Genomic DNA, 19,774 nt, shown 5'->3' on the forward strand with positions numbered 1-19,774 from the left:
TTAGCATTCCTTGTGACTCCCATAATATTCAGTTTTTTCAGCAAGAACGTTTAAAATCCGAGCCAGAACTGCCTTTACATTCTGCTGCAGCTGTCGCGCCATTATTTTTTTCCTAGACGAAAACATTTGCCTTATATGGACACAATTTCACCATATATGGGACAAATCTTGAGATACGAAACTGTGACTGTAACGGTGTGCTAGTTGCTTATTGCGCTTATTCACTTTCCCAAACAAAGTAGACAGAATTTCTCAACCGTAACAAGATGAATGCAAACAGTCCACGTTGTTCGTGTTTATAACCAATCAATACGATGGCCCTGAAGGTTCATTGTGCGCACTCACAAATTTGTGCACACGCACATTTTTTACTCAACGCACACCATTCTAATATATTTTTGTATGCATGCATGACTTTAAAATATACGCACGCGAAATTTTCCACGCGCGCCTCGAATTTGAACTTCCATGCACCTGAATAGACCCGCATTCAATAACCCGGAAAAAGTCACTGGTCAGGAATCCCCAAATTCTTTATTACATTCCAAACCTTTCTGTACCCTATAAAAAGAATATAATAAATTAATCACCAACATAGATTGTTTAGAAACATACATGATTATATGTACTTAAAGTGGCATACCCATTGAGTTTCCACTGCCGAGTAGTTCCATTGAAACCAATTTTTTAATTTCTTCTCTGTCTTCGATCTTAGCCGGATGTCGTCTATACAGTCCCAACTTGGAAAGCGTTCTCTTCAAGGTAGACAAACTCACAAACACATCATGCTGTGCTGCTAAGAATCCCAGGATTTCTAGATTACTAAAGCCTTGTCCAAAGTAAGAAGTTATTAAAGCATCTCTATCAAAACATTTTGAACTTAAACAAGGCAGATACGATGTCGCCATGTTGTTTCCTGCCCCGCAAACAAAGCAATGAAAATTTAACAAAATCAGGACCAGATGGAAAATATCGATTAAATTTGTGCCAAAATGCTCTCGCGGGCGTGAATGAATTTTTCCTTGCGCGTATTAATACAATGGTGCGTGCATCAAAGCTGTGCGTGCAAGACTATAACTTGAGCGCGCGTAAATTAAAGCACTTATGTTCCCTGGAATGGTGCGCGTTGAGGAAATTTGTGCGTGCGCACAATGAACCTTCAGGGCCATCGTAAATCAACCAAAGATGGACGGTAGAGGTAGTGTGAACTTTTAGCTTTCAGGATGTCTTTTTTACTATTTCTTATAAATTTCCAGTACCCAGTGTGTAGTAGTATGTATAGTTTTTTCCCTAAGCTAAAATATCAGATTTTTTTTTGGCTTGAGAAGATTATTTTAAAGTAGCTAGCTAGCTAGGTTTCTCTGCAAAAATATCTATATATAGTGAATGAGATACTTATTTATTATTCACTATAGTAGCTGAGAATGTGTGTACACTAAGTTCTTTCACTGATCCTGTTCTGTATGAATCTTCTGGTGCTATATTTTTTCAACAAAACGAGTTTGTATAGCTACTGCTTTGTCTTGTGTTATTTTTTATACTCAAACCTCCCCACAAAAATAAATAAATCAAAAGAAAAATACACTCAAAATAATTCTGAAGTGTTCATGTCGTGCTTTATTTGTTATTTTATACCTAGCAAGATACACTAGTGGTTGGATTTTGAGAGAATACTGAGCCAGTATGATGAGTAGAAACAGAGCTGTATATATTAAAGATGGAAAACGTATCCATCAATTTTCAAGCCAGGTCACCGTAGTGGTGGACCAAGACTACTTGACATATGTTATATAGCTATAACAATATGGATAGAAAAAATCTTACCAATCTTACTAATATTTTTTATTTCATAACTACCTTTCTATCTGATGTATTTTTTTGTTGTGCAGTGTCAGTGGAGATGGTAACTCTCTTTACAGATCTATTTTTGTGTTGCTGTTTTGCGATAAAACCCTGGCTTTTGAGAATTTTGATCAACCGCTTGACAATATTTTTGTGCAATGTTTATCGGATGGTTGTGATGTGTATACAAAGACCAAGTCAAGAGAACTGGCCATAATTGAGTAAGCAAAATGTGTTTCAAAGTCCTTCATTTGGTCATCATTTAATGTGTGTTTTATCAATTTTTAATGTAGTTGAGGTATAATAATTTTTTACTAAATGCCTAAACTCCTGTGATCAAATGGTATGATATTTATGATACAATTTCGTAAAAGGTTCAGGTTCGATTCCTGACAGGAGGAAACTATATGTGATGCAGGCAGTACCTTTAAAATTTGTGTCACTCTATATATTTTTTTAATTTTGTAGCATCCTATTAAAACCACCTATCAAAGCTTATGATATAAACAAATGGACAATTTATTCAACCCAATTGTTGAGCCCAGGAGAGGTGTTGCTGGTGTTTCTGTGAAGGTATTTTGATTTAACTAGAAGGTTAAGTTTAAAGAATTCCTGCAATTGTTTGCGAGTGATATTCCGGCCCATAGTAACATATGCATAGTTGGATATGTGGGGGATATTTTCGAAAAACTATCAAGGTGCTCTACCAACAGATATCACCTCTTCTTAAAACCACAAATAGGTACACATTTCCATCAATCTGTGAAGTTTTGAGAATTTTGGCTACAATTTCTGGAACCTCATGCACTTGTGAGAAAAATATCTCTGGGCTAAGGCGATTAAACACTCAGATGCGAAACACAATGTCGGAGGAAAGGTTGAGCAGCCTAGCAGTTATCATGTTTAACAGGTCAATCACTGTGATCTCTAATGAAGTGATAGATGAGTTTGCTGAACAGAAAAGAGATAAAGGCTTTTTGAAATGTATATACTTGCTGATTGATTTATACATAGTTTACATGTTTTATATATTTTAGCTATATATTTTTTATGTATATTGTTACTTATTGTACTTTTTAACGCTGGAAAAAGCCTGAACAAGATGATAAATTTTGTTACTATTAGGTCCGCCCATTTGGCGTATTTTAACGCCCATTCTGGGCGGTAATCTCCCCCCAAAATTTTTTGCTTAGTTACATAAAAAACCGACCCTGTCAGCGGAAATATGATTATCATAGTTTTACGCAAATATTAGAAAGTATGATTATCATAGTTTTTTTCGCGATGATGGGTTGTGTATATGTAGCTAGCTACAACAAAACTACACACGTGCAGCTTACAAAATATAGCTAGCTAGCTAGCTACATTATGTTTATGTAAGTAAACATTACCTTCTTGATCTGTACATGATCTGAAGACAAGCAAAAAACAATAAAATAACACACGGCTTGGCGCGTTATAATTGTTTAAATTACTTCAATCTTTCTTTAGAAAAAGGTAAAGGAGCGTTACAATCCAACATCTCAAGGAACAAAAAATACTAAAATACACGAGTAAAGACGATCAGAAACAGGACTAGCATTAGATTATTTGAAACAACAAAAACAGTACATTTGAAATAACATTAAAAACACAATTTCAAAATAAGTGAGAAATTAAATGTATTATAATTAATTTAAATACAAGGAAATAGAGCAAATTTCAAGTCTGTGAAATATACCACCCCTTAAAAAAATGCTTTTGAAGCAAAAACAGAGAAAAACAGACCCATACAGATTATAATTATTAAAGAGACACGTTAATAACAACAAAAATGGTGCATGATGTAGAAATTTAAGACGATCTTCATTATGCTACACTGCACGAGCTTTAACTTTCGATAGCATTTTCGCTTTACTTTAAAATTTTCAGACATGCTTGGTGATTCATGCAGCCATGATACGGTGTGCGGAAATATCTTTTTTTGGAATATTTTTCTTTTAACAGCGTTCGTTGCAACAAAGGATGCTAACAAAAAATCTTTTGAAAAAAAAACCAAGGGCTGTTGTTAAAAAAATAAGAATGAACAAAAAACATCTGCACACCGTTTTAACAGGGTTAACCCGAGGTTCATTTAAAAATAGAAGCAGGTGAAAAATAACGAGATTGTAAAAAGTTGGAGCTCGTAGAAGCCGATTTTTTTCTTGTTTTTGATACATTTTTAAAAAGAAATTTCTGCTGACTTAGCAATTTTAGTGTTAAGTAAAAATCATTTTATTATGCATTAAGGCCTATATTTCTAGGAAATAGTAAAAAAAAATTGGTATAAATAAAACACTGAGTAAATAATTCAGCTATTTGGACAGCTAAAAAAGGGTTAATGCTACCTTAATTATCTTTAACTTGTTGCTCTGCTGCTACAAAAGTCATATTAGTAGTTTATGAGTTGTCTTTGAAAGCAATGACGCGGTTAAGGTGGGGTTATACACGTTTTTGAGGTTTTTCAAAACCTGAACTTTGAAACCCAAAAAAATGTTTATTAATGTGTCTTGTAAAGTGATATTATATCTGGTCTGAAAGCTTTCAACTCTTGAGTTAAGGCCTGGTGTAAAATAAAGAAACGTTTTTGAAAGAGTTATTCGTCCCAGAGGAGGGTACAATTTTGGGTGGTTTTTTGAAGATCGCACGCTTATATGAAAATATCCTGATATACCTAACTAATTTTTACGTTGACAACAAAGGTGGCTATTCATTTCAAAAAAGTCTAGGGTTTTTTATGGCTTATATAAAGAGATAATTATGAAACACATGCATGTTTTCACTTATTTATAAATAAAAAAACATGGCACATACTTTTTAAATTTTTAAGCTTAATGTTGTGCTTTTCCACTGATCAGAAATATTGGCTCGCTCTATAGAAACCAGGTAGACAACATGATCCCGTTAGAAACCTTGATGTTGTAGTTAAGTCCATAGTTCAAAATGGCAGAGGCCAGAGGTTATTGACAAAATACAACTTTAGAAAAACACGAAACACAAACAAGGGAATTCATTTAATGGTGATGACCGTGGTGCATCTATATATTTAACTTAACTTGGCCTCGTATAGGATTTTTTAGAAACTAAAATAATGTCGAAGTCATTGCCGAGGTTTGTTAGTCAATTTGATTATTACTTTTTTTTGCCAAAGCACTGCCGAAGTAAATTCCTAAAATTATGGAGCTACTTTGGCAATTATTTGCCAAAGCAAATATTTCTGAAATTAGAAGGCTGACCTTCCGAAAGTTAGCTTAATTTAATGTGCGGATTGAGCGAACAAGAAACATTCTAAAAACAGACAAACTTTGTCTTATATCTCGAGTAAGTACGAATTATTTAAAAAAAGATGTTGTTAAATCTGAACAAATATTGAGTCGATTTAGATAAAAAAAAATTGTCACAGGAGGTACCTTATTTGGGAGAAAAATATAAAAATCTGGGAGAAAAATATAAAAATCTGCATGGGTCTGTTTTTTTCTGTTTTTGCTTCAAAAGCATTTTCTCGTGTTTTTTTTTCGTTTTTAACTTCTTTTCACTACTCTCAACTCATGGTTTATATGTAACGCTTTTCGTGGAGATAACCTCGGTTCACGTCCTCCGACCGACCGTTGAAAATTTGAGAAAATCTTAGAATATTACAGTCAGTGAATCCGCAAATTACAAAATTCTAGCAATGACCTTGCAAAAAACGATGATTTTTTCCCTCTCTTTACAAAATGATGCTACAATTGCTACCAGCGAAATGTTAATGGTCACAGAAGAGTACAAAAACAGGGGGTTATTTAAACCAAAACCCTACACCTTTTAAAACAAAATAGTGTGTCGTGGCGGTTTAAGTCAAAATATTCAGCCTTGCTCCCAGTACATAAACAGCCCTAAAAAATTGTGTGTTTTTGACCCATATTGAATCAAAGTTTAGAAAAAAACCACCTTTTTTGAGGCTGACGACCGACTTATTTCAGGACCGTGAAAAAGGACGCGAGCTGAGGATATTTCCGGGAAAAGCCTAATTGTGTCTCTAAATGGGCATGACGAGTAAATAAGGAGAATAAAAAACTGCAAATTATCAGTCGAAACTAAGTATAGTGCATATATGCCATCTGGTGTGACTTAAAGATGTTGGTGATGGTGCAGAGAACTTGTAATTTCTTCTTTCATTTATGTTGAAAATGATGAATTTATAAGAGCTAAAGAGGGACGGGGTTGAGCGTTGACAGCCTAAGACCGTTAAAAAAATCGAATGTCGATGTCCCCTAACTACGCGATCCTTTAATTACAGAATCCGACAAAAGGCTTAAAATACTCATCCCGTAATTTTACGGTATCTTAGAAAGTTACATTCGAATGGTGTCTCTGCTGATTGTAAAGTGAAGTGTATTCTAGTTCCTATCGAACATGTAATATTTTAATACCTTATTCGTACTAATTTTTGCGTGTACATGTTTTTTTTTAATAAACATATTGTTTTTTTAATAAGCATATGAACATTTGAAAACAGGCTCAGTATGCTTATCATTTTTTGGCTCAAAAATATGCTTATAGTATGACTTTTTTACAATTGTTCTAAAAAACAAAACACATGTGTTTCTTTTATATGTAAATTGTGAAATTCGGCTGTATAGCTGCTTTCTAATGTTTTGTTTAATCATGAAAAAGTAAAAGCAAAAAAAAAAAAAAAAATGAATTGATGCTTGAAACACCTAGCAATCAGTTCTAATTCTTAAAAAAAATATATATTTTTGCAAGTATTAATTTTCACTTTGAACGTTTTGCTCTTGATTTCGTGCTAAACTACGTGCACAAACAAATTTTTTAATCTTCTAAATTTAGTACCAAGAAGGTACTTTTGCACGACCTGATAAAAACGTTTAAATCTAAAGCCAGATTTCCAATAGAAAATACAACGTATCTAACGTAACGTTTTATTTTGGCTTCAATGATTGTCTCAAAGTGCTTTCAAAAAGATTACAACACAAATTCTTGATCTTATAATAATTCTCCATAACTGCTTTTTGAGTCGTTTTTTTAGGTTTTAACCAATTTTCTTTCCTTTTTTAGGTTCGCCATCGACGACCATCTGCGCTTGCGCAGAAAAACTCGACAGAGTATAAAAGCTGAGATATCAGTGAACTAGTGAAATTTGAAATTATTGAATCAGTGAACTTATTGAATTAGTGAAATTATTGAATCGGTGAAATTAACGGTGTCTTTAATAAATGTTACTAGTGTTTGATCGTGTTGTTAAAGGTTGTTTTTCTTTAAAGATGTCACACATTGCCACTCCTATTGTGAACCCCGCGTATAGAAACTGCCGCTGCATGGTACTTTTACTATCAGGTGATGTTGAAATCCTGGGCCTTACTCTATTTTAAAGTCAGTACTGGGATCATTTCATCAAGGAGATTCCAGGCTTGGAAAGTTTATCGGTACGCAGTGCATGCGTAATTCTCTGTTTGCGTTTGTTTGGTCTGTCCTTAAAAAGGTTTCTATCTGGAAAACAGGTGATCATGTCCTCTACGAAGGAACGAAATTATACACAAGCTTAGGTTACACGAACGAGTACTTAAGTGTGGGTGAGCTCCCAAATAGTTTAACTGTTGAAAATGTGGTCATACAAATAAAAAGCTTGGAAAATGTTTCTCATATTGTAACAGATAATAGCGCCACTTTACGTATATTTCATGATTCGTCACTTTCTGATAAAGGACACGGAATGTTAGGCATCATTGGTGGCGTAAGTTTCGCTCTAATTTGGTGTGATTCGCAAATTTACTTATTTGATCCTCATAGCCGGAACAGTTCGGGACAAACTACAGAATATGATACAACAGTCCTTTTAAAATTTGGCTCATTGAAACAAGTCGAAAACTACATACGCGAAATATATGTATCCCCTGGACAAGGAAGGTGTCTTGAAACTCAGTATTTTAGAATACTAACAAGTAATCATAAAACTAGTAATGTTATGTCATCCATTCGTAAAAAAAGGAAAGTAGACCAAAACAGAAAGTATCGGGAATCCGAAGTAGTCCAAGCGAAGCAGAGAGAGTCGCGAGCCAAATACATTCTCATTCCAAATCTTGCCGCAAATATAAAAATAAGAATTGCCGATACTCTTTCAGGAAATTTTTTACTGGCCATACAATTGTTGCTGAACCTTTGACTGATAGCATCTCCAAGGAAATAAAGGCAATAAAGTTAAAGGGAAGGAAGACTATACTAGAAAAGGTAAAGACTTACATAGATTCAAATTTGAATCCAAGAATTAATAATTTTCTTCATCCAACCGAACCAAATTACAATCCATCAAAAACAATTGAAGAGATACTTCAAAGTTTAGACATTAATAAAGAAGAATATGAAAACGCACTAAGCATTTCACCTGGTAATGGATTTCAGATTCACTTCCGAAGGCTTCCAGATTCCTGGCTTATTAATAATTATTTTACCGAAGGCATGATGGCATGGGAAGCCAACATAGACATTCAGCCTATTCTTGATTATTATAAAGCAGTGTCTTACATGTGTGCTTATTTGCCTAAAGCTGAAGACGAATCTTCAAAAGCGATGAAGAAAGGTGCATCGCAAGCATTAGAAACTGGTGATTCGTTATTTGTACAAATGAAGTCAATTGCAAATGCGTATCGAAATCATCGCGAAATGTCAGTTCAAGAAGCAGTTGCTATTATAATGCCTGAAATATGGTTAAGAAAGACATTTCCTGCTGTAGTTTTTGCAAACAGTAACATTCCTGAAAAGAGATACAGAATATGTCGTAACGAAGAAGAAATTTTAAGTTTGCCACCAGACAGTACAGACATTTTTAAACGAAACATGTTGGATAGATACATGGATAGGCCAAATCCAAAATTTAAAGAAGGGAGATACCCTATGTTGGAACTAATGTGTTATGCTGAGTTCTTGTCAAGCTACCCTATGAAAATAAAACCGAAACCAGAAGATGAAAATGACAGCCAACCAGAAGTACTTGAAGAAATTATAGATGATATTCAAATGGAATCTCCTTATCCAAAAACTCTGCCTCTGATGTCCTCAAAGGAAATGTTGTCTTTGCGAAAAGAAAAATGTGTTCTAAGATACTATGTACCTAGTCGAGATAAAAATCCTGAAGGGTATGCACATCATTTGCTCTTTATGTTTTATCCTTTTCGCCAGGAAGCAGAATTGTTAAGTGAAAACTCGGGTACTTACACAGAGAAATTATTGAAAAACGGTGTATTAGAAATTATAAACACAAATAAAAGAATTTGCGAAGCATTCGGTCAACTTGTTGAAGAAGCAATGGTAAATTTTCACACAAATGCAAATAATCTTGATTCCTTCGCAGAACAAGAAAACGATGATGTTTCCGATGAGATTAATATAAATAACCATAGCGATAATGGAGTTCAAAATGAAACCGAAAATGTTCCAGTTATTGGGAACACTTTTTCATCTGTTACTGAACCTGGAATGTCCGATGATGAACTCCATGAAAAAATTTAAACTTTAAATGAAATTCAAAGGCAAATCTTTGAATTTGTAAATGATTGGGTTAGAAATTACATAAAAAGCTTGGCATGTAACACACAGCATAAAATTCGAAAGTCCCATTTGATAACAACAATTTCAGACATGCTAAAGAAAGCACTTTCTTATCGTGCAGGGGATTTAGAAAAGGATAAGATTCTCATTCTAGCGCCCACTGGTGTGGCTGCCATCAATGTAGAAGGTAACACAATACATTCAGCCCTTGATATACCAGCTGATAGAAGTTTTGCTCAAAACGTTTCCAAGTTGAGTGATAAAAGGAGATGCATGCTCCGAAACAAGTTTTCAGAACTAAGCATTATTGTAATAGACGAAATTTCGATGGTTTCAAATAAGTTGCTTTTACATATATTTACCAACGGCTAAACGAAATATTAGGATGTTCAAATGACATTCCCTTTGCAGGGATATCTGTTATTGCATGTGGTGATTTCTACCAACTTCCACCAATCCAAGCAAGACCAGTTTATGCAGACTACAAAGATGCATTATTAAATCTTTCACATTGCTGGAAGCATTTTAAGATTGCTGAACTAACGAAGTTATGAGGCAGCGTGGTGATCAATGTTTGATTGAATTATTAAACAATATCAGAGTGGGAAAATTAGAAACGAGCCACGAAAATTTACTGAAATCTAAATTTATTTCTCAAAATGACCCGAACTACCCTAAAGATGCTATTCATATCTTTGCTGAAAACCAACCTGCCTCTGATCACAACCAAGAAATGCTAAACAGCTTAGCATCAGATGAAATAAATATCAAGGTCATTGACAAAATTTCAGAAAATATCCCTGCGCAATTAGTGCAAAACCTCTATAACCGCACTCAAATGGAAACAGGTGGAATTGCTCAAAACCGTATTATAAAAGTGAACGCGAAAGTCATGTTAAGATCAAATAGTGATGTAATTGATAAACTTATTAACGGTCAGATTGGGAGTGTTCATCGTATAAAAACCGATAGCTTGGGTAAAGTAAAAAAAATATATCTAAAAATGGAAGACAAACTCGCAGGTCTTAAAGCTATGAGAACAGATGCATATGCTATGCAAGAAAATGTCATCCCAGGTAATAGAATAGAAAAAGAAATAAAATTTAACAAGTATAATCCATCTTCACCTTCTATGAAGCGACTGCAATTTCCACTCATGTTGTCATGGGCGTGTACTGTCCACAAGGTTCAAGAAAAAACGTTTGATAAAATTGTTGTCTGTTTTGATTTGCTTAAGCAACGAGCCTTTCATCCAGGACAGACCTATGTTGCATTAAGTCTGGTCACAAACTTAGAGGGATTATACGTAACAGGAACATTTAAAAAATCAGCTATTAAAGCAGATACACAGGGCAACCGCACAATACAATAATATGCGGGAACATTCAAAATTGATACTAAAGGATACTGGCGTTATAAGTGATTAATCTGTTATATTAACTTATATTACAAGATCGTTATATTACAAGATCCTTTAACAAACATAAAGACGATATCAAATCAGACCGTATTCTCATGGAGAGTGATGTATTGTGTTTAACAGAAACTCAGGTACCATGAAACTCGCACTGTGACGCAAAGTTAAAGTCCTTTACGTTAATTGCAAACAACAATGTGGATAGATTTTCTAGTCTTTTAGTTGGACATAAAGAAACAACAGAGTTGTTTGAAATTGCAAAAATTCCAGGCGTAATATTATTGAAACTGTCAAAAAGAACGTTTCATGAAAACCCTATAAGCATTTTACTGCTTTTAGAATTCTTTTAATAGAGACGTATCACTATATCTTATTCATCATTTTCTGGGAAACGAAACCATTGATGTTATTCTTGGAGATTTTATTGTAAGCGCATTTAGTGGTGAAAACTATTTCCTTGATTACCTCACTGAATACAAACAAAATGTAACCTCTCCAACTCATATATCAGGTTCACTTATTGACCACATCTATAGCCATCAGAGCTTGTTTCCCACCTTTAATGTCGAGACCTTGGTTAAAAATGTCGATTTTAGTGATCATGACGCAATCAAACTAAAACTACTTATGAAATAAAAGAAAAAAATCTGCTCCATTACAGTAAAGTGCTCGGTTATAATTAAAGTTAAATTCTGACTTTAGCCTCGTATATGCTCAGTTTTCAATGTTTTTTGGTAATACTGGGCAATCCACAGCATGCCTAGTAACTGTTATCGTCTTGCTTGTACCAACTCAGAAAGAAAACACTGCGCAAATAAATTCTTAACTGGAATTTTTCTGCTGACTCAGCAATTTAGATAATAAGTGAAAATAATTTTTATATGTCTTAAGAACCATATTTTCAAAAAATAGTAAAGAAATTTTTTATACATAACACGCTGAGTAAATGATACAACTGTTTTGAGAGCTAAAAAAGGGTTACTGCCACCATAAGTTAGCTATGATTTAAAGTTAATAATAATCAAGAATTAATTTTAAAATTTTAGAATATTCAATGATGTTGTTCTTCCTATCTTCCTCGGTTTTAAGGTCCACTTCAAAGTTCAGTACTTTTTCAGATTAGTGCTAATGGCGGAAATCCTTATGCCGCAGTGCTTCTTGTTTATACTTCACATATCCTAAATTTATCAAGAGAAAACCAATACATGTCGCAATATTTTTCTTCTTGTAAAGAAACAAACGGTGCGCTAAAGGATTACCTGTTTTTTTTGTAAAAATCCAGTGAATGCACATCGCGCATGGATATCAAAGGGATGCTGAAACAATAACAATTTTAAAGCGCACTAAGGTGAGTTCAATCTACGTCTCTATTTCAACCTGTATGATTAAAACAAGCTTTTGTAAACATTCTTGGTACAGGGAATGTAATACACTTCATTCAGGTTTAATTGTGGAAACCAAAAAACACAAACTTGACAAGCAGCTATAAAGCAGGTAGCTAGCTAAATAAACTCTTAGGGAAAATATTGGAGTCTGCGAAAATAATTTAAAATGTGCCATGCAACGACAGCAACAAGAATGTCGATAGAGGATCTGGAACTTAATTGTAATGTTACTCACACACCTATTTGATATGCAGTAAGGAAACTACTAACTAAGCAAGTAATGCTGAGGCGCTTTCATAATTTAAGTGTAAGACGAAACCATTTTTAGGCTATATATAAAATTTTGTTAAGATCCCAGTTCACCCCCTTTACGCAAGCACTAAATCTATCATTTTACCTTCCTAGATATAAGGCTACTAAGCTCTGTGTAGTAGTTATGTACACAAATTCGAAAACGCATGGCAGAGATTGGTCCTTTATCACTTACTAAAGCGATTTTCTGTAGGTGATTCAAGTCATGTACGCTTTAAAAATGGTGGTAAACAAATGATTCACCAAAATAGGATTCAATAATTTGGAATTTGTTAGCCTAATTAGGCATTCGTCACCCAAATTAGGCTAGATTTGTCTGCTAATGAGGAGCAGTACGTAGCTAGCTGTGCTGTAACTAGCTAGCCTATTATAGGTAACTAGCTCTTCTAACAGCAGAACTAAGTAGGCTAGTGGTATAGTTTACAAACACTAGCTAGCTGAGCTAGCTAGCTACTAAACAAAAAATACAAAAACATTTCACTCGTTTAACTAACTATATGTCAACAATATTTATTTGCTAACTAATATAAATAGAGCATGCTCTCACCTCACATCACCTGTCTTGTCTTTTTGACTTTCTTCAATTTTTTGGTGGATTTTGGAGCAAAGCCTGGCCTCGCAGTAAACGATACTTAGCCGGTCAATGCAAATAAAAAAGTATGGGGAAGTTAGTTCAAGGGAAAAAAGGAATTGCCAAGAACTTCAGGCATGAGATGGCTTCGCGTGAAAGATTCACCAATGTGTTCATTTTTTTTTCCAGACGAAGAAAAGCTAAACCAAACACGCATTCCTGTGTGAATAATTTTCTGTGTATTTAAAATGGTAGCCAAATTTGCCACTTTAAAAATGTATGTATGCTGTATGCTAGAGGCTTGAAAATTTCCGCTTGAAATGATTTCGATAAAAATCTGTAAGAAGCCTTTTCCGACGAATAAGATTAATTATTTTCTTATTCACTTTGTTCAATCGAAAAAATGAGCCTTATTGTCTACGAAATCTCTTTAAGACTTAGGACGCTATTCAAGAAATAAAACTTAGTGAGTGGAGTCATCTAAATAGATTTGACTTGTGAGTAAAAATGGGTGGGGAGTTACATTATATTAAAGGAAACCCGAATTATAAAATGGTGTTGGACTTATATTTTGGAGCTTAAAAAGTTGGTTAACAAGTCTTTTTAAATTTTTTAAAAACTTTTTGTTTTTAAGTTTTTCACATTTAAAGAATTTCAGATTTAATTGTGTTGCATAAATTATGATGTCATATTTAAATAATAGCAAAATTTGACATTTTTTTCCATTAGTAATGTTAGACCTGTTAAGGGATGTGTATTGACTCTATTGTGGAAAAATATTATAAATGTTAATTGATTAATATAAAGGTCAAAAAAATTGTTCTTTTTCCTTTTGGATATGTTTCTTCTTCGCAGAAGTCAAACAAATAAACACAGTTTCAGTCATAATGTTAAAACAACAACAATCAATATAACAGTTCATTTTATGTCAATCGTTTAACAAAATGTTCACCATAAATTTTAAAACCCCACTATTTGCAACAAGTAAATTCTGTAATGCGTACTGAATGAGAGGTTAACGACTTAAGGTGGCAGTAACCCTTTTTCAGCTGTCCAAATGGCTGAATTATTTACTAAGTGTTTTATTTATACCACTTTCTTTTTACTATTTCCTAAAAATTTACGCCTTAAAAATGATTTAAAACTGCTGAGTCAACCGGAATTTCTATTTAAAAATGTATCATAAACAAGAAAAAAATCGGCTTCTACGAGCTCCAACAACCTCGTTCCCAGGGCATTTTGCCATTGTTGGCCACTCCGAAATAACGGCTCAGGGGCCACAAGACCCTGGGGACGAGGATGGAGCTCCAACTTTTTACAATCTCGTTATTTTTTATCATCTTCTGTTTTTAAATTAACCTTGGGTTAACCATGTTTAAACGGTGTGCGGATTTTTTTTGCTCATTCTTATTTTTTTAACAATAGCCTTTTGTTTTTTTCAAAAGATTCTTTGTTAGCATCCCCTGCGGCATCCGGATAAAAGGATTTCCGCACACCGTATCAGAGCTGCTTGGTTCACCAAGCATGTCTGAAAATTGCAGTGTAGCATAATAAAGATCGTCCTAAATATCGATTAATGCGCCATTTTTGTTGTTATTAACGTTTCTCTTTAATAATTACGTCGTTTTTTTCTGTACAAAAGGCGTAGACTTAAACTAATTATGTAAAAAAAAAAAATCTGATTTTTAAAAGGGTTACTGCCACCTTAATCAAAGTTTGCAAAATTTAGTCTTGTTAAGTTTGAAAGATTTTTGTTTCTCGCAATCGAAAGACCTTATTTCTTGCAATTATTACCACAAAGTTAAAAAAAACTTACTCGCGCCACACAGACAATCGTTCCACCAGGAAGAGCGATTGAACCCAGTAATATCCGAAGATTATCGCTAAATTCATCCTAGTACGAATGTGTAACGCAACTGTTTAAACACAAACGGACTAGCACTGTTAGTAAGTCTATAAAATGTAGTTTTTGAAAATGTTTTTACTTCGTCAGCGCGTTGAAGGCTTAGATTGGTACCACTCTGTGTGAACTGTTGTCAAACGCTTTCTTTACCTTATGTGTGTTATTAATGCGGGATAAATTTGTGCAGGATTAATGTTTGTGAAATAAATTTTTGTGAATTTGGCACTTTTTCGCAAAGTTAAGTCCTGCAAGAAAAGAAAATTTGGGAAGCCTATTCGCAAGAATGAATACCGCAAATATACCTGTGAACTGGCATTACCAAAAATTAGAATCGCGAAATTGTATATCTTAAAACACGCTAAACAGTGTTTTTTTCACCACTCGACGTTCTTGTGGCCTACCACTGCGTTGGTATTGGCTATGGAAAATCAATTTGGGCGCTCATTTAATTTTCCAGGGGCATAAGAGATTCTTTTTTCATCGTCAGGAACATTTAAAAGAGGGAGGTATTCATGAAATATTTTTGATCACTATCATTATCAAACAACATCGCTTGACCATTGGATGCATGAATATGAGAAGCTTTATGGCAGCATCGCCAGTAGCAGAAAAACATACAACACCGAAGACAAGGTTGAGATGGAGAAACAAAAAAAAAATAACGCTGTTAAAATATTTTCTAAGGAAATATAAACCGTCTTTGTCATTCAATTCTACCACTTTGATGGGTTTAAGAACTTTTTGCTTCAACTGTCATTGTACTCGGTTATTGCGTTTTTTAAAAAAAACTCCGAATGTTTGCGTTGATATCTACACTCTTTCCATCACCCTGCTTTTTCACCCTCTTTTTCTTTTGTACTACGTTTCATTTCCATAGTTCTCTCAATAAAGAACCGACATCATGGGTTTTTCGCGTTCATAGTATAGAGTGTCAACAAAGGTTTTGTATATTTGAATTAGTTCTTTATTCTTCATAGTAATAATTTTCAATGCGACAGGGTATTTCTAAATCTCCTTGGACCAGCAGGGAAGCAGGACTATAGTATACTTGTAGAATCCAAAATAGTATAAATTCGTGCTTCTCTGAGAAGGATAAACTTCGCCACTCTCGAATTTTCCATGGGCTATTATTTCTGATTTAACATCAGTTATCTTAATAGCAAACAAAACTCATAAGGATTACTCTTTTTATGAAAACATTCCAATTTCTGTTGTTCTTGAGGTTGCCATTAGTTACAGTAATACAGCTGATTGATATTTTAAATAACCTGACATAAGCCATCCTCTAAAATTCAAGCATATATTAAAACTAAACTCATTTATAATTCTCTGTCTGGAGCCTTTTTTATTTAGCAGTTTGCTTTCACTTTTTCTTAACAATTCTTCTTAACAATTTAACAAAACGTCACACAAGATAACAATAAGAAACCATTGCAAAGCCAAAAAAGGATTGAGTTTCTAAACACAATTACCACTTGTCCATGTCTATAAAGGAGTGATTAACAGAATCAGGGCAGGAAACACGTAATTCTTTGGTCTTTGATCACACTGTGCACTAACGCACACACAAAGCAGAGGCAACGCCACAATTTCCAAAGTGGGGGAGCTTAGTGGTAGATTTTGAGATTTTAGTGGCAATCAACGATCAAAGCGAGTTGCCGAAACAGTTGAATTCCAGGTGGCGCTGTAACCCCCTAGTGGGGTCCAGGGGCAAAGGACCTGAAAGCCAACGCATATTTAGAGTCCTAAAACACGTAAAACGGCTATATTTAGCGAGATAGCCTGCAGATTCTCTGGTTGGATAACATCAATTTTCATGCAGTGATAGAGACAACAAAGTGGGTACCAGCCCCCCCCCCCCCTAGTGGCGCCGCCCCTGCAAAGCGTAAATATTAATATATAGATTAGCCGTGATATCCATGTTGAAACGCTGGGCTAAGCCACAAGTAAATTTGTGACCCCGTATTAGGTTGAGGGCTTATTAGAGCTGTAAACTGTGTCATACATCCGGGGGGGGGGGGGAGGGGGGGGGGCTTAATACAGGTTTACAGCTGTCGTAAATCGATTGCAGCTCACACATCATTATAGTGTTTCAGGTGTAATATATTTTTTTAATAACTTTCCTGCAACTTTAGCCAAAAGAAAAACACAGTTCAACAACCTGTTCTTACCCCGTCATAGTAAAGATAGCTGGCCAATAAATTTTATTATGCAAAATAAGTTCCTGGGAAATATAAAAAAAAATTTATCGTACAATCAGGCTGAGTAAACGATGTCGAACAACTGTGTGTGGATTGTGTCCTACAGGCGTAATACCCTTGTTTAAGAAAAAAAAAACAGTTTATTGTAACTTTGGTTTAAATTAAAAAAAAACACACGGAAAAGACAAAAAGTCAGTAATTTTATTTTGCAGAATAAGTTTTTGCAAAATTCATTGCCAGTTCACATAAATCCACATGGTAAGGCTTGTCAATACAAAATTAAATGTGGGTAAAAAAGTTAATTGAAAATATTAAACGAAAAATTATTTGAAAATTTTGTTGCAGCCAAAAGTATTTGGCTATTTTTATTTTTTAGCCAAGGTTAACTAGGCAGCTCTAACAACAGCCACAACCCTATGTGAGTGAAAATGTTTAACTGAGGATAAACCTTAAAGGAATAGCAAACGATAAGGCTAGATAACTATATGACTATTGTAGGATGCTAACTTCAAATTCTTCGTTCGTAGCCAAAACCTTAAAGTTGGTTTAAGATTTTTAGAAAACTTGACAATACATTCATCTTAACATGTGAAAATTACGATGGCCCTGAAGGCTCACATTGTGCGCTGTGGTCTTAATCATTTACGCCGTGCACTACTTAGTGCCCACTTTTCTTTGTTCAGTGCGCGTTCTTCTTTGGTTAAAGGGCGGTCTTCCATTATTTGCAGCGCACACTGTTACTGCTACAATCAAGGGATGTCAATCAAATGACCACGTGGGGCTCGTTTGTACATTTCATGCGCATGTTACAAGGCAAAAACAAAATAAAAATTGGAGGGAAAACTGAAAGAACTCACCAGGGAAGAAGTAAAAATCAGATTTGAAAGCTAAAAGATAATACTCAGCCAGCCAGTCAGCAATCTGAATGTTTAAATCCCGCAAGCAAACGTCAAGAGAATGTTTATAAAAGGTAGAACAACTTGATATCTCAAGTAGGACATAAAACGACAGAGAAAGTGGATGTTAAAAATAAAAAGAAAGGTTTAAAAACACAGAAGTTAAAGGTTTAAATCAGATATGGTAGATTTATTTGTGTTGGTGGGCAGAAGGAGGGTACTTGGGAAATTATGAAGCAGTATGATGGAGGTGGCCATCGTTTTACTCACTAAGCTTTGTTATTCAAAACAAAAAGAAAAAAGGTACACCGGGTTAAAATAAATATCCAACTAAATTGGATCAGGCCAGTATCGTGTCCGAGCGTAACAAGGGGCATGGACACGTGTCACCGATATTCGATGATATCTGACTCATCATCTCCGTAAAACCTTGAAGGTCATACCAAATTTTTGTGGCGCGGCTAAACATGGTTGTCCAAAACAGTATACTTCTACTTGTGGTTCGGCTAATTGCGCATCGAAGTGTGATAAGTATGACACGTTCTTATAATGATAGCGCTATTTGCAGTAAAAACAAAAACTTCTATTATAGCAAAAGTGTCTGTTCTTTGAGAAAAAAGCTGAAATATATTCAACAAAAATTTCTTCACCAATAGGTTATTTTCACAACTAAGGGGCTGTTTATATGAACGCAGGCTGGCTCACTTGCCGGGCTGGCTTTTTTTTAGGCGGGCTGGCTCTGAACAGTGAAAACATTAAATAATGTAGAACATAACAAAAGATTTTATTAGTTGAGCATAATAAACCATCTCGCCTAGGCGGGCTACCCCGCTTTGTCACTGTTTATATGAGAAAATGTTCATCCCTCCTCCCGCGATGCCGCCTCTGAGAAACGAGATCTCGCCTACCGAGCCAGTTCGTTCGACACATAAACAGTTGCACTAAAATATAAGGAAAATTAAGAACAAGCGAAACCTTAATAAACGGCCAGCCCGCCAATTCGATTCATAGATTTAAATCGACATTAAACAGGTATGTCCCGTGTGGTCTAGTGGTTAGGATCCGGCGCTCTCACCGCCGTGGCCGGGGTTCGATTCCCCGCACGGGAGATCTTTTAACATTTATTTTAACAGAAAAAAAACTTGAGTCTAAGTAGATTTTTGTTGATGCGAACTTTCCGTTCCGACTTAAACTGGCGGACAGAAATGGAAAAAAATAAGTATTTTCTTATCTCGTTCCCTTTTTGCAGTTGTGTGGAAATACACTCCTGCAAAACAAACTCCTGATCCTCAAAGGCGCTTTATCGACGTATCACGCGTTAGGGGAACCTGTCGCCCGTCAGCATGGGAAACTACAAAAAGCGGACGCCTCTGATTTTGGTGGAAAGATTTCATTTACACCGACAGAACTCTAGTCAGTCTTATAGAAAACCTTTTTAAACAACGGACAAGGAATAAGCAGACACTCTAAACGGACTGGTGCAATAACTGTTTTGGCGAGGTTTTAGTTAAAATATACTGTTATTCCCGCCTCTCGCTGTAAACACACCTTTGACGCTAATCCCACGCAGCGGAAATGATAGAGTCAATGTATAATCAATTAATTTAAACTTGATGTCAGATCAAAATTTAAAGATAGGAGGACAATCAGTGAAATAAAGACTGCCCTAACACCTTCCCTAAAA

General features: G+C 34.9%; 1 non-coding gene across 1 annotated transcript; it reads left to right on the forward strand.

The window, feature by feature from the left end:
- The first annotated feature begins 19,127 nt into the window (after positions 1 to 19,127).
- Positions 19,128 to 19,199, forward strand: Trnae-cuc (transfer RNA glutamic acid (anticodon CUC)). Its single transcript has one exon. It is a non-coding gene; the product is annotated as a tRNA-Glu (tRNA).
- Positions 19,200 to 19,774: the final 575 nt, after the last annotated feature.

This window comes from Hydractinia symbiolongicarpus, chromosome 6 (genome assembly GCF_029227915.1).
Source record: "Hydractinia symbiolongicarpus strain clone_291-10 chromosome 6, HSymV2.1, whole genome shotgun sequence".
NCBI lineage: Eukaryota > Metazoa > Cnidaria > Hydrozoa > Anthoathecata > Hydractiniidae > Hydractinia > Hydractinia symbiolongicarpus.